Here is a 6,644-nt window from a genome sequence, read left to right as displayed (position 1 = left end):
GCAGGCACCGGATTGGTCACAATGTTAAATAACACCACGGATTGGCTGGTTTTGAGCAACTTTGAAATAAGTAATGGCTATAGGATGACAAACGAGTATTTCGAAGTACGCGCTCCAGACTCGATGCGTTTGATTGGTCGACGTGTTTAAAACACATCTGCGGTGCCGCCCATCGCTGTGACTCATGGGACGTGTAGTTCAGTAGAAACCAAATTTTAAAGGTACTGTATTTAAAGGAACAGTACCCAAAATAAAACTCACTCTTTACGGTCTACATGGTAAAATAAATTATACATTACATTTATATATATCTATGGTATAGACATTGAATAAAATCAGGAAGATTTAAATAGCAAACCTTAGAGAAATGTAAAGCGGTCCGGATGAATAAGATGGAATATATAAAAATGAGACATTGATTGTATTGATTTTATCATTGTATTTTTGATGTATCTATATATATATGTTTAGCCTATCTGTTAAAAAATAATGCAATATTTTCCATCTGCATGTTTTAACCCTTATCCTCTGGTTGAAAGTGTGTTAATAACATGATCAAGGATAATTGATGGGGACCTATCTGTCTACCGCTGATTGGATGTGTAATAAAAGCCCTCACATCTACATAAACAAAGGGCGGTCACCTGAGCCGTCACGCTCCCGAGGGTTTTAAAAAAAAAGCCCCGTGGTTAAGCTGATTTGATGTAGCCTACTTTTCACCAATTGTTGCGTTGTAAAAGCCACTAATCAAAGGTCTATTGTGTAAGAATAAGGTCCTGCTGAGCAATGCACTTTTACGACAAAGGATAAACACGTCTCACACTGCCATAGCTGTGGTGTAAGCAGTGTGTGGCTTCAACAGTAAATACATATACATGTTTAATGTTTAAAACTGATTAATTTAAGTTGTAACTATACTAAACATTTATTTTAAGTTCAATTGCTACTGATAAAGCCTGTAAGTAGCAGTCAGTAATACCATACGTGATTATGCACCACTAGGCTTACTACTAGGCTACTCAAGTAAAAAAACTCAAATCAAATCGAACCTTTATTTTGATATTCCCACAGCGGCACAGCAGTGGTTTCTGGTATTAGCAGTGAGAGATTCTGCAGTTAGGCGCTCCGATACTCATTTTGGTCTGTGATTGTTCTCAGTTTCTCGTCGTGGTTTTGATCGAGGCTGTCTGATGGCGTCACGGTCGCTCAGCCCGCTAATGAGCGCTTCAGGTCGCCGGCAGCCTACGCCTTGAATCGGCCCGGTTTCGGTCCCCACCTGGCTCCGTGTGGTGCATGTCACTCCCTCTATTCGTCACCCACTCCCCCGTCTCTCTCCACAGCACTAAAAGACCATAAAAATATGTCATTAAAAAAAAGAAGTGACGCAGATGTAATCCAAATTGACGATGAAACTATTATGAAATTATATTATGAAAAAAACTATTATGAATTTATGTTATGAAAAAAACCGATTATAAAATCACGAAACTCCACCTTGTGGTTTTCGTGTAAAAGACAGCTCTGTAAAATAGTGCTGTTCGGTGCATCTGGAGATAACTGTCGCCATACCAGAGGAATCAAGCGTTATTCAATGTACACTATTTATCCACAGGCCTTCGTCCCAGGAGACCAATTACCCATCACGTTGAGAGACGTTGGCAAATCCCCTCTTAAACATAGAGATATTGTTCCTTCCTCTGCAATCCATGCCTTCCTGTTTGTGCCTTCATTAATACCACGTTCTGTGCAGCCAGCCCCTATCCTCGTGCTTGAATCAAGGAAGTCGTTAAATATACGTGATGAGGAGGCAATAACGAAGTCTTTGACGTGTTATACAATAGTAACGTGGTGTAATTACAACGTAGCTTTACTTTGGATTTGCAAGTCAGGCCTGGCGGACTGCAAGGTCTCTCCATTGCAAACAGATTGATAATACATGAGCTTGATTAAATATGGAGGGTTAATTAGACTTAACACCATCTGGGGGAACAGGCATCAGTGTGTGAAGACAACAACAGACAGTGACCTCTCAGACAGACGGAGCGCTTTATTTTCAGAGTATTTTATTATCCGTATGCAACGTGTGTGTGTGTGTTGGTTTAGCTGCTCACGAACCAAACGAGGACCACAGCTTTATTGCCTGCGGATATTTGAACGAATCCCATGCCGTCGCCACTGACAGCCCGGGTTCTACAGCCTTGAGAATGACTAACTCTCCACGTGGGTCTCATTCCCGACCGGAACCGAGGCTTTGTTCCGCGGTGGCGCGACCGAACCGCTGTTCCCCAGATGGATCCTGTCCTCCAGCTCTCTCTCTGTGTCCGCGCCCCGCGGTCGATACGTCTGCACCTCTGAGTGCAGAGCCCCCTCAGCGAGACTCTGAGCCACGCCGGGAGAACACTATCCTTCTCCCAGCACGACGACAGCTCGGGGAACAATGGTGCCAGTGTTTGATAGAACTTTGGAGACCAAGGGGAAAACACAACGTAAAGTATTGTTTTTAATTTAAAAGTGGTTCCTGTAGGTGTGTGTGTGTGTGTGTGTGTGTGTGTGTGGGGGGGGGGGGGTTGGGCAATAGTATTAATCATGAGGGAGGGGTGTGGTGGTGGTGGTGGTGGTGGTGGTGGTGGTGGGGGGGGGGGCAGAGGCTAGGTGAACTCTGAACTCAGAAGAAGCCGAAAACCCGAGACAGCGGTGTGACATTTGTTTAATACGACAATTAAAATACATTCAGATATGAGTATAAACACACAGTAAAAATATAAAATACTCTATGTACATCACCGAAAACATAGTACAAGGCGGACAAAACAAACAAAACAACACATTCTGAGTCACGCAGCGAAGCGGTGACCGATAAAAGCATCAGTGAGTCAAAGGAGGCTGGCGCGTGGCCCGTGTGACGCACGCAGACAGACACCCATCATCACACAAGAGCAGAGGTAGATTTTCCCATAGGTCGTTCCTCCGGGGCGGGGCGCAGAAGGGAGACCTCACATCTACATAAACAAAGGGCGGTCACCTGACCCGTGACGCTCCCGAGGGTCTTACAGGAACCCATTCTGAGCTTACGTAAGAGCCTGGTCTCTGTGGCGTCCGCACAACTGTATACACACACGTACACGCACACATCTACACACACACGCACACGCACACATGCACACAGACACACACACACACACACGTACACACACACACATACACGCACACACATACATGCACACATGCTCACACACACACACACAGACACACACATACACACACATACACGCACACATGCACAAGCACGTACGCACGCAGGCACAAACGCACTGTGGGGGACATGTGTGTCACTACACAGGCCAAAATAAAACGGTTCCATTGTATCCCTTTTGTGTGTGTGTGTGTGTGAGTGTGAGTGTGTGTGTGTGTGTGTGTGTGTGTGTGTGTGTGTGTGTGTGTGTGTGTGTGGTGTGGTGTGTGTGTGTGTGTGTGTTCGCATATGTGTGGATTCCACACACGTTGCTAGCATATTGTGCTCGGCTTCTGTCAATGAGATTACCCTCCTGCCCCCCCCCTCCCCACCCCCCCCACCCTTATCCTTTTCATCCCCCACCTGAGCTCCCCTCCTCCTCTTCACTCTTTCTCTGTCCCTCTTCCTCAATCTATCTCCCGTCTGCTCCGGCATCTCGACATCTGGGACCGGAGGCCAGCCCGTTCAGACAGGAAGGAGAAATCCTGATGGATTACAGGCTGGGAGACGCTGCAGGAATCTAAGTGGTGCGGGGGCTCGGGATTAGTCTTCAGTGGGGTAAACTCAGGCACTGGCTCACGTCAAGGCACCTTGTCTAGCATCGTCTACATAACGGGCTCTAATCCGACCCGCGAGCGACAGAGCTACAGAGCCACGCTGTGTCGGCAGCCTGAGGCGGTGGGGAGAGAAAAACCGAGGCATGACTAAGACTCACAGTGAGGCACTCAGACGAGCCCCTTCCTCCGGGCCCTTCCGCCACGGGCCTTCCTCCATGGCAGATACCGAGCTACCGAGCTAACGACACAACGCTCTGAACGTCGTCTGCACTCCCCGTGATAGTCACCTCAAATGAAACCCAGATGGGGAGATCTTTTATTGATTGCGGCCGGGGGAGCGAGCTACAGCAGCACGGTTTACACACACATGGACAAAGCTTAGCCTCATCATGATTAGACCACAGCGGAGGACACGGGGCTCGCCTTGTGGATCTTGGATCCCAGCAGTGAGAGATCACTCTGCGGCCTTAGATTGGACATTTTCATCGCTCCTTCCGGAGCGGCGTATTTCGCCTCCCCCCGTGAATAATTGTGTGGCGCGACGGGCGCAGCAATCACCCACCCGCCGCACCCCTCCCCGACGATCAACACCTGGCACTACTCTCCTGTTTACGAGCGCGTCTCTCTCTCTCTCTCTCTCTCTCTCTCTCTCTCTCTCTCTCTCTCTCTCTCTCTCTCTCCCGACCACTTGTTGCAGCAAAAACCACGACAGGGTTTGACTCAGGGACATAATGATGCATGTGAGCAAACACAAACAGCATACCATTAGGCCAGGCTACAGCGGGGCTCCAACACCTTGGAGCCTGAGAGGCAGTGGCCGCGTCCTCTAGTTGCCAGCAGGCCCACTGTGTGTCTGCCAGGGGCGCGAGGTTGACCACTGCCCTCTCAGTGTATGCATAGACATCGTATTGCAGGCAGCTGCGGATCGTGTTGTTACCGGGGGGCCAGGGCCCATACCACGCACTCACACTAAAAGCTTTCGAGGAGAGTAGGTCTCGGCGTGAGGGCGACCCCTGACATGGATCTGCTCTGATTTAGATTCCCTGCTCTTAACGTGTTGTCCATCACACCCCGAGCGAGACAGCGTGAGGAGGCACGGGCACGATGTGACTCAGATGCTACCGTTTAGCGAAGGCTCCACGCACAGACAGAGCGACAAACACACCGACCCCCTGCGCCGAACCAAGCACACCGTAGCGTCGGAACACAGGAGCCGCACAGAGCACGAGTCATTCATGAATATTTACACCACAACACTTCCATTAGGGCACATTATGCTGAGTGTGTGAGAGTGTGTGTGAGTGTGTGTGGGCTTGTGTGTGTGTATCTGTGTATGGGTGTGTGTGTGTGTGTGTGTGTGAAGTTGTTGAGGATGGAGTGAGCAGCAGAAGCTGTACATTTTGAGAGATATTTGAGACGTATAGAGGGAGAGAGAGAGAGAGAGAGAGAGAGAGAGAGAGAGAGAGGAGAGAGAGAGAGAGAGAGAGAGAGAGAGAGAGAGAGAGGGGGGGGGGGGGGGGAGTGAGAGCGAGAGAGAGAGAGAGAGAAAGAGAGAGAGAGAGGGAGAGCATGGGGGAGGGATATCGGAGGTCAAGCCTTACGGGTGCAGATGGAAACAAGTGGGGAACAAGCGATAGAGCCTTTTTCCATGTGTGCTTGCTCAAGGCACTGGTTTGGAGAGAGAGAAGGAGAGGGGGGAGGGAGAGGGAGGGAGGGGGAGGGAGGGTCAATGGTGCCTTGGGCCTCAGAGGCATGTCCCCTTAGACAGTGTCCTTCAGTAATCCTGGCCTGGCGGCCCGAGGTGAGCTCCCAGCGCCCTCAAAGTGGCCGGCCTGAATGCACATACATAGTTAGGAGGGCAATCGGTCGGTCAAAACAGCCAGCACAGGGAGTCCTGGCTCCCTCCCTCCCTCTCTCTCTCTCTCTCTCGTTCCCCTTGTCCCTCTCGCATGTGCGCTCCTGGCAACAAAGAGGCTGTGTTCTGTCTCCGGTTGATTGGCCGGGCGCTCTGAACAGAGACGCCAGGAGAACTTTGTTGGTTTGTGTGAGGGGAGTTTCCTCTGGGCTCCACACCAAAACACGGCCGTCCGGCCGGTTACGTTCCTCACTGCTTCTCCTGGGTTGCTGCCCCGACTGGCACGTACACACCCACATGCACGCACATATTCACCCACACACACACACGCGTGCACGCACACACACACACACATGCATGCAACGATATGCACGCGTGCACGCACACACGCATTTGCACACATGCGCTCACGCATGCACGCACACGCACACACACAAACACGCACACACACACACATACATCCACCTCCTCCTCGGGCAGGTCCGGGCTCCCGGTCCCACGCAGCTGTCACTCAGACCCTCGGTCCGGACTCGGGTTCCGCTGCAGTGTAGCGTAAAAAAAGCTCTCCCGCACATTGCTGCGGTGTCCCAGGACGGGCGGGTGACGTGGGTGGCGGACGGCGCCGCGCTCTGCTTTCGGTTGTGGTGTCGGGTGGCGGGCTCTGGCCCACTCCCGGCCCCTTGGACCGTCACCTGTCCCGGGCCCGAGGAATGGCGCGACTGACGCGCTTGGTGACACGGGCACCGACGCGGACAGCAGCTCTGCATAGCGTTCCCCCCCCCCCCCGTCCTGTCCTGTCCTGCTCTCCCCCCCTTCTGTGTATGTGTGTGTGTTTGCGTTTGAGAAATGGTCTTTCCTCCATGTATTTGTCACGGGTGTGTGTGTGTGTGTGTGTTTGGTGCGTGTGTGTGTGTGTGTGTGCTACGTGTTTGTGCATGTATTAGGTATGTGTGTGTGTGTGTGTGTGTGTGTGTGTGTGTGTGTGTTAGTTGTGTGTGTG

The sequence above is a fragment of the Gadus chalcogrammus genome, chromosome 2 (genome assembly GCF_026213295.1).
Source record: "Gadus chalcogrammus isolate NIFS_2021 chromosome 2, NIFS_Gcha_1.0, whole genome shotgun sequence".
Lineage (NCBI taxonomy): Eukaryota > Metazoa > Chordata > Actinopteri > Gadiformes > Gadidae > Gadus > Gadus chalcogrammus.
This window is presented reverse-complemented; position numbering follows the sequence as displayed.